Source organism: Elephantulus edwardii, unplaced genomic scaffold (genome assembly GCF_000299155.1).
Source record: "Elephantulus edwardii isolate Elephantulus edwardi_28Jun2011 unplaced genomic scaffold, EleEdw1.0 scaffold00284, whole genome shotgun sequence".
Lineage (NCBI taxonomy): Eukaryota > Metazoa > Chordata > Mammalia > Macroscelidea > Macroscelididae > Elephantulus > Elephantulus edwardii.
In genome coordinates this window covers 308687-317937 of record NW_006400034.1, presented here as the reverse complement: position 1 = coordinate 317937, position 9251 = coordinate 308687, and the positions used below count along the sequence as shown (strand labels likewise).

Genomic DNA, 9251 nt, shown 5'->3' with positions numbered 1-9251 from the left:
GTTTCATAATAGAGGAGAAATAATAACAAGATTAAATGTAGTTTAATGATAGAAAAGGTCAGTAGTAGGTGCATATTAGTAAAAAAGGATAGCCTGATTCATAATACACTTCTTACAGAAATAAACATATTTTTTAATTATGTGTGTACATTAATTAGAACAAAATTTATGAAGAGCTTCACTATATATAGTTTGAATAAATAGATTAGGAAATTCATTTTTATAGTAATTATATAAAAAGCTTTCTAGTCTTTAGAATACCTTAAAATATACATCGATAATATATTAATTTGCAAAATCTATGCATACTTCTTAATATTACAAATAATCTTGATAAGTTCTTCATGGCTAGTGTAAGATATGTTTCTCAAACAATATGACAAGAAAATTAGTCCCATGAAGTATTTTTATTATATTTCCCATATTCCAAGATCGTAACTGTTGAAAGAAGCAGCATTAATTAAAACAGACAGGTTTTCATTTCAACAGCATTGTAGTTTTGTAAATTTCATGCTGGATGCGTTCCTGTGCTGAATTTTAATAGCTTCAGTCCAGTCTAGAATTTCTTCCCCAACACTTTGAGTGCTTCTTTCACTTCTTTATTTCTCAAGCTATAGATCAAGGGGTTCAGCATGGGAATGACAATGCCGTAAAATGTAGAAGCCACTTTCATGTTTTCCTCAGAATTATCAGAGTGAGGCTGTAAGTACATGTAGGAAAGGGTCCCATAGAAAATGGTGACTGCTGTCAGGTGGGATGCACACGTGGAGAAGGCTTTTTTCCTCCCTGAATTAGAAGTCATTTTTAGGATTGCACCAATGATATAGATATAGGAGAAGGTAATGACCAGTACTGTGAATATCAAGTTAAATCCCACAAATAAAAGAAGCAACATAATATTTGTGCTGATACTGGAGCAAGAAAGGGATAGAATTGGGGGAACATCACAGAAAAAGTGATTGATGATGTTGGATTTGCAGAAAGATAGTGAAAATGTAAATCCTGTGTGCACAGAAGCATTTACTGAACCTATGACGTATGAGCCAACTACCAGTTGGATGCAGACTGGTCGGGACATGACGAGGGGATAGCGAAGTGGATTACAGATGGCTACATAGCGGTCGACTGCCATAGCAGCCAAGAGATAACAGTCATTGGTCGCAAATATTGCATAAACCAGTAATTGCATTACACATCCAACAAATGATATTGATTTATTTTCTACTAGAAAATTCTGCAACATCTTGGGTGTAATGGCAGAAGTATAGCAGATATCAACAAAAGCTAAATGTTGTAGGAAAAAGTACATGGGCGTTTGAAGTCTGGGATCTGTCTTGATGAGTAGAATCATTCCGGTATTTCCCACCATGGAAGTGACATAGATTAGCAGGAAGACAGTGAAAAGGATATACTGAAATTTTTGCTGGCCACCAAATCCAAGAAGAAAGAACTCGGTCACTTCCGTGGTGTTTCCTTGTTTCATGGTTACCCAAAGTCTAGGAAGGACCAAGAACAGAAGAGAAATCTTTGTAACAGCTTATTGTGTAAAGTTTGTTAGATTTCAGATCTTCTTTTGACTTGTATTTTTATGACAAACATAAGAGTGCATATTAATTTTCAAATATGTTTTCCTATATTTTTGGTAAAACACCACCATATGGATGATGATACTCGAACAATGGATTTCTTTTCAAAATGAAGACAATTCTCATGACAGATTTCCAATATGTGTAGTTCTAAAGCACATGGATTAACACACTTTTCCATTGCATTAAAAAACCACTGCTCATTGCCAGAGTGTCTGCAATAACTCACATGTGAGCCTCCTTTGGGTCTCAAAGGCTGTAAATTTCATAGGAGCAGTTTGTCCATCTTTCTCCCTCAGAGCTGCTGGTGGGTTCAGTCTGTCAAGAGGCATGTGCTTTGGGTTAATTTGCAACCCGGTAAGGTCTGCACCACCTGAGCTCCTCGAGTGGCATAAAACAACATTTAAATATGTGTATATTTTCAGCAACTGACATAACTTCTCCTCCATTTATAATTTTTGTCATAGTCAAAACTCTTGAAAGGTTAAAAAAGAAATACAATTCTTCTAAGTTGAAGGTAATAGGTGGGATTTCATAATCAATCAAATCAACTGGAGGGAAAGTTTCATAAAGTATGCAAGTCAATCACTTGAAATGGCAGAAATAAGGGCACATCTTCCAGTAAGGAAAATGCATGTAAGCGGACTAAACTCAGTACTGAAATTCAGACATTGTCAAATCTTATTCTAAAAAAAAGCAAAAAAACAACAAAAACAAAAACAAAGCATTGATATAATAGAAGAAAACTGGAAACAAAATGGCTGACTAATTATGATACACGATTATAAAATAATAGAACTTTCTGTGGCAGTGAAGAGAGATGCATTAGAGCCAGAACCAAATCTTGAAACCATAGTGTTGAGGAAAAGAGCTTTACTGACTGTTGTTTGTTAAGTGCTATCTAGTCAAGTATGACTCATAGCGATTCTATGAACAGATCTGAATGCTTTTCTATCCTGTGTCATCCTCACCACCTTCAACATATTCAAGTCCATTGCTGCAATCATCGTAGAACATTATATTGAGACTTCAAGGGCATTGATAATATTTTACATCTATAGCTAATGGGAAAGGCTATTTCTTTGAGAAGGACATCATGCTTGGGGAGATGGAGGCAGAACAGCAGAGTGGAAACCCCTCAACCATGTGTATTAACACAACGACTGCAGCAATGGGCTCACGCGTGTCAAAGATTGTGATGTTGGCACAGGACAGGACAAGGTTCAGATCTGGTATTTATAGGGCCATTATGAGTCATACTTGACTCTACAACACCTCACAACAACAACAACAACGACAACAGTAACAATAATTTGGTGTTTAGTAACGTATGTTGTCTATTTGATATACCTTTCTGTAACTGCTAAAGATTTTCCAAATACACTTTAAGGACTTTAAAGCACAGTTTACAGACATAAACTCTCTACAAAGGAAAGCCTAGGCAGTTTTCATGCTCACGCTGATATATATTGCTCCTTTTTTTGGCAGAATCCGAGATGACGTTGTTTGCCTTAAAGGGTCACGTTCCATGAAGCATCTTTATCTAAAAGGCCCAGATTCTTACTGATTTCCGTTTTTAATGCTATAGGCTCTTCAATAGACAGAAGGAACCAATGAGACTGAAGTGCTCATAAGGCAGAGGAGAGGATTGGTTTGCTGAAATAATCTTGAAATGTTTTGTTGGGGTCCCCCCCCTACCCCAGTCAGCCATAATGAAGCAAACATGTATACTCCAAGAAATCCACATTGAAGGAATTCATTTATCTGAATCTGTGAGTTCAGGTGACTTGGAAAACACAATTGTCCTCAAATTCAACAAAGCTCCCAAATAACAACAAAGCAGTTATTAAAGCAAAGCCATGTTTGTTTTACATTAGAGATAGTAGCTATTGTCATTCTTAAGGTTAAAAAGGGATGATGTACTTGAAATGAAAAATTGAACATTGTGTATATTGAGCTTTATGTGCAGAGCCTTGGGGGTCTATTATAGTTACACACCCACATTGTCCTTGTTAGGTGCCATGGAGTTAGCTGTTACTCTTAATGACCCTATGAACCACAGATTGGAGTTACAACCATAGTCCTTAAAAATATTCAGATCAATTACTGTGTTAATAGCCAGGGTTAGAATTGTCCAAATGACAATATTTTCAAATGCACAATATGTTCAATGTGTATAAATGACAAAAATGCTGATGCTAATAAACTGTTTGATTTTCATGTAGGGAAAGTGTCAATTTGGCAGGGAGTCTAGCAACCCTTCTCTAAATAAACACCATCACATATCATTTTAGGAATATATTTGAGATGCTACCAAGTATTGGTAGGTATTGCCAGTGAAGGCCACTGAGAGTCAGAAGCCTGAGTTTTACATATTTATGGGACATGATAACAGTGTCCTATAAAACTAAGAATGAGGGAGGGAAGAGATTCACCTTAAAATGAAGTCAATGTTGCACTAACTAGCAACAATTTTTACATTCAGGTGTTGCTGATGCTTCCTATACCCTTTCAAAGATTTAAAGACAAGTCTTCATGTGATTTCCTCTCATCCAAATGTTAGTTAGCACAAGACAAATTATTTCACTCGAAAAAATTCTGAGCATCAACAGTATACAAGACATTGTTTTAGGTGCAGAAAGCCTCAGGGATTTCTCACTTACCCCTATCTTAGATCCTGTTTTCACCTTTGGCTTTCCAAAAGTGAGTGCTGCCCAGAAGCCAAGGGAAATTTCCTGCTGTATTTCTCTGCTGTCTAGGCTTCCATTTTTCTTATGGACTCTGCGGAATGCAACTCTGCTTCAAGAAAAACACAACAAGAATTACTTTTCAGAAGTCAGATTTCAGGTAGGGCACACTCGTCTTCACCAGCTGCAATCTGCTAGTGAGGCTTTTGCATCTGCACACTTTGGAGCTTATTTTTGAGAGCTGTGGGATGAGGAATTGATCTCCCGAGAATCTCAGACCCTGGAGGATGAGGCGTGTGGGTAACATTCCCAGTCCCAGCTGGCATGATTTAGTTGAAATGCGAAGTTTCTTTCCTTTAGAGACTTTCTTGTTATTGTTAAGTGACATTGAGTCAACAACCAGTCTAAATGGCCGTATGAACAACAGATCTGAGCCTTGTCCTATCCTGTGCCATCCCCACACATTCTGTCATGCTCAAGTCCACCTCTACAGTCACCGTATCTATCCATCTTGCTGAAGACCTTCCTCTCTGATATTTCACCTTTCCCTGTGTGATTTTTTTTCTGAGAACTGGATCTTCCTGACAACATGTCCAAAGTGTGTGAGATGAAGTTTCAACCTCCTTGCTTCTGAGGAGCGCCCTGGTTGCACTTTCTCCAGGAAAGACGTGTTTGTTCCTCTGATGGTCCATACAGCACTGAGTACTCTTCTCTAAAGCCTAACTTCAAAAGTACTGATTCTCCCCCATACCTTTATTTATGTTCCAACTTTCAGATGCATAGAAACGGGGGAAAAGCACTCTTGGTACCAGCAGTCAGGAAATCAAAAAGCGTATCGCGATGGGAAAGTTTGCCATTAGGGACCTCTCAAACGTACTCAGGAGCAACAGTGTCTCTCTGGAGACTAAGGTGCGCCTGATACAGGTCATGGTATTTGCAATCGCTTGTTATGCATCAGAGAGTTGGACAATGACTAGGGAGGACAGAAGGAGAGTGGATGCTTTTGAGCTGTGGTGCTGGAGAAGGGTACTGAATGTACCCTGGACTGCCAGGAAAACAAACAGATCCATCTTGGAGAGGATTAAACCAAGCTGCTCCTTGGAGGCAAGGATTCTGGGGCTTCGTCTGACATACTTTGGACATGTTGCCAGGAGGGACGGGTCCTTGGAGAGGGACATCATGCTTGGGAGGGTTGAGGGACAAAGCAGGAGGGGAAGACCCTCTATGAGATGGATTGATTAGGTGACTGGGGTAATCGGGATGGGTGTGTCAAAGGCGATGCGGTTGGCGCAGGATAGAGCAGGGTTTAGAGCTGTTGTGCATAGGGTCGCTATGAGTCGGAAACGACTCGATGGCACATAACAACACAATAACAACAACAATGGTTCAGACCTATCTTAGCCTTTAAACTGACATAATTGCTCTTCACCACTTTGAAGAGATCCTTTATCACAGGTTTACTCAATAGAACATGTCTTTTGATTTTTTTTTAAACTGCTATTAACCAAAGGTGCTGATTGTACATCAAAGTAAAATGACAAGTAAAAGTTGACGCCAACCTTTTCTTCATCTGTCATGATGCTGCTTATGGTCCAGTAGTGAGGAATTTTGTTTGCTTGATGTTGAGATGTAATCCGTGTTGAAGGCTGTAGGTTTGTTTTTGTTTGTTTTTTTTATATTCTGAAGCAAGAGTTTCAAGTCCTCTTCATTTTCTACAAGCAAGGTTGTGTCATCTTCATAATGCGGGTTGTTTATGAATCATCTTGAATCCTGATGCCACATTCTTCTTCATACAGTCTATTTTCTCAAATTATTTGCTCAGCATATAGATAGAATAGGTATGGAGGAAGGATACAGTCTTGATGTGTGTCTTTTCAGTGTTCTTTTGTATTGTTTGAACAACTTCATGGTCTATGTAAAAGTTTTTCATGAATGCAATTAAGAGTTATGGGGTTCTAGTTCTCTTCACTGGTAGCCATAGTTTGATTGTTCAATTCAAAATAGCCAATAGCAGTCATTTTAAGCTCACATATGCCTACAACTAAAGCCCCTAAAAACCCTTACCTCTGGGTCAATAGGCAACATCATGATGTTGTTGTTGTGCACCATAGAGTTGGAACTGACCCATAGCCGACCCTCTGGCGGGTTTTCAGAGGCAGTTAATTGCACACGAGGAGATTGCCCATTCTTCTCCTGTGGAGCAGCTGGTGGCCTCGAACCAAGTGCTTCCAGGTTTGCAGCACAGCTTCTTGACAGTAGGCCATCAGAGCTCCCTAACATCGTAATAGATGGAGGAAAATATTAAAGTTGTCAACTACTTCGTCTTACTTGAATCCACAATAAACACCCTCAGCACCAAAAGTCAAGAAATCAAAAGATGTATTGCATTTTGAGTACCTGGCATCCTAGGAATCTAAATTTTAGAAGTATATTAGACAATATTCTTCTGCTAGTCATGATATTTTCAGGGGTCATTTATTGACCATCCTTCTTTCTAGTCTGTCTTTATCTGGAAGCTCTGCTGAACCCTGTCTCCCATGAGTGACCCTCCTGATATTTTATTTTTATTCTTTTTTCATTAGTTTATTTATAAAATTCTAATAAAAGTTTGAACAAATTCTTTCAATTTCCCTCACCCCCCACCCATCAAATTGTACAACCCAATGATTAAGCCCCTCTTCCCCCTGCACATCCACAGCCCTCTGCTTCCAGCCTCTCCCACCCCTCCTGGATCCTTATACTCATTCTACAGTAACAGTTTTATACAATATTTATCCTTGCGGAAATGAGTTAGTTCACTCAGCATAATGCTCTTCAGACCCTCCCATACTGGAGACATAGCTTCCAGAATCATAACACCCCAGTTCCACAATACAATAAACTGGCCTATTAATTATTTAGTTTGTTCATATACTTAATACTTTTGAATGTGTTGTTTTGATATTTATTAAGTGCAAAGAACTATTCTTGTTGTGTTTTGATTGGATGAATGTTGACTGTGGTAGGAGGATAATTCACATTGAGTTTGCTAGTGGTGGACTGGAACTGACAACCTTTTGGCTGGCAGCCTGACACATTATTCCCTATCCCACCATGACTCCCATCAGATTGGTGGATTAAAGGGATATTTGATTAGGGACACAACTGTGGTGTAATGTTAATCTTTTTGTGTTCCATTTTCCTTTTTACAACTTTTAATTTTCATGAAAAGTAGTGCCTTTTCTCTTTTTTAATCCACTCGAGTTGTTTCGAAGAGACTATCATGTTTACACTCTATCAATATCTTTGCCTGCTAACATTAACATTGGTGAGTTCTGATGGCATTGTCTGTAAGGAATTAAATTAAAGGCTACCCCTCTCTGGTGGTTCAAATTCACCAGCATCTCTACATGGTGAAGATAGGCAATTTCTTCCCATTTTCTTGATGGCCTTGAAAACTCAAAGGAACATCAGCCATGAATGAATTATGGCTCAAAGACAATAAATTTTGAAAGTACTGATTAATACCTTTGGTGTTACCGAGCTATGGTGGTCTAGTGGATAGAGTTGTACTGTCAACCTTAAGGTTGTTGTTGTTGTTGTTATGTGCCGTCGAGTCGTTTTCGACTCATAGCGACCCTATACACAACAGCCTTAAACCCTGCTCTATCCTGCACCAACTGCACTGCCTCTGACACACCCATCCCGATTACCCCAGTCACCGAATCAATCCATCTCATAGAGGGTCTTCCCCTCCTGCGCTGTCCCTCCACCCTCCCAAGCATGATGTCCCTCTCCAAGGACCCGTCCCTCCTGGCAACATGTCCAAAGTATGTCAGACGAAGCCCCAGAATCCTTGCCTCCAAGGAGTAGGTGGTTCAAATCCACAAGGTGTTCTTCCCCTCCTGCCTCTGAAAATCTGCTGTCAGGTTAGTTATAAATCAGTTCTGACTTTACAGTAATGAGTTAGTTAGCTAGTAATGCCTTTGACACTAGTATGATGATATTTTTCTTACTCTCATTAGCTAGTTATTACATTAACAAAATCTTATCTGTATTACAGATGTATTCACAAAATATATATCTTTCCTGAAGAGAGGTACTGAAGACAATACTTGGGAATCCATGGCCAGACTTGCCAATGTTCTTCTCAGACAAAGAACAGTCTTGTTCATACTGTTTTGCACATCAAGACCACTTCATGCAATTAGTTCTTTTCTTGTGTCCTCTTTCCTACCTCTCTTCTCTCTTTCTTATGAGCACACACATAGCAAACCTAAAGAGTAAAACAACACAAAAAATTATCAATCTTAGCATGAAATGTCAAGGTGAACACAACAATTTGTGAAAAGAGAACTATCAAAATCTTCCTTCCTTCCTTCCTTCCTTCCCATCCCTCTCTCCCTCCTGCCTTCCATCCTTCCCTCTCTCCTTCCCTCCCATCCATCTTTTTATATCTATCTATCTATCTATCTATCTATCTATCTATCTATCTATCTATCTATCCACACGTTTGTTTTTGTTTTGTTTTTAATCTGGTTATGTAAATTAAGTAGCTGAACAAAAGATTTCAAAGAGCAGTGGGGGAAGACAAATTAAAATATTATAATGAAATGTGCAAAGAGCTGGAGTCAGAAAATCAAAGGGGCTGAAATTGCTTGGCATTTCTTAAGACAAAGGAAGTGAAGAACAAATTCAATCCTTGAGTTGCAATACTTAAGGACCCTTTGGGCAGAATAGTAAATGATCCAGGAAGCATGAAAAGAGTATACAGAGTCATTGTACCAAAAGAAATTGGCAGACACAGAAGAATTTCATGAAACAATGCATGAGCAAGAGCCTGTAGTGATGAAGGAAGAAGTGCAAGGTGCTCTGAAAGAATTGTCAAAAAACAAGGCCCCAGGAATTGATGGCATACCAATTGACATAATTTAATAAACAGATGCTGCCCTGGATGTGCTCACCAAGTTGTGCCAAGAAATCTGGAGGACAACCACTT

The 9251-nt window shown here is 38.9% G+C and overlaps 1 pseudogene; it reads right to left on the bottom strand.

The window, feature by feature from the left end:
• Positions 1 to 508: 508 nt before the first annotated feature.
• On the bottom strand, positions 509 to 1483 carry LOC102860066 (annotated as a pseudogene).
• Between the last annotated feature and the right edge of the window lie 7768 nt (positions 1484 to 9251).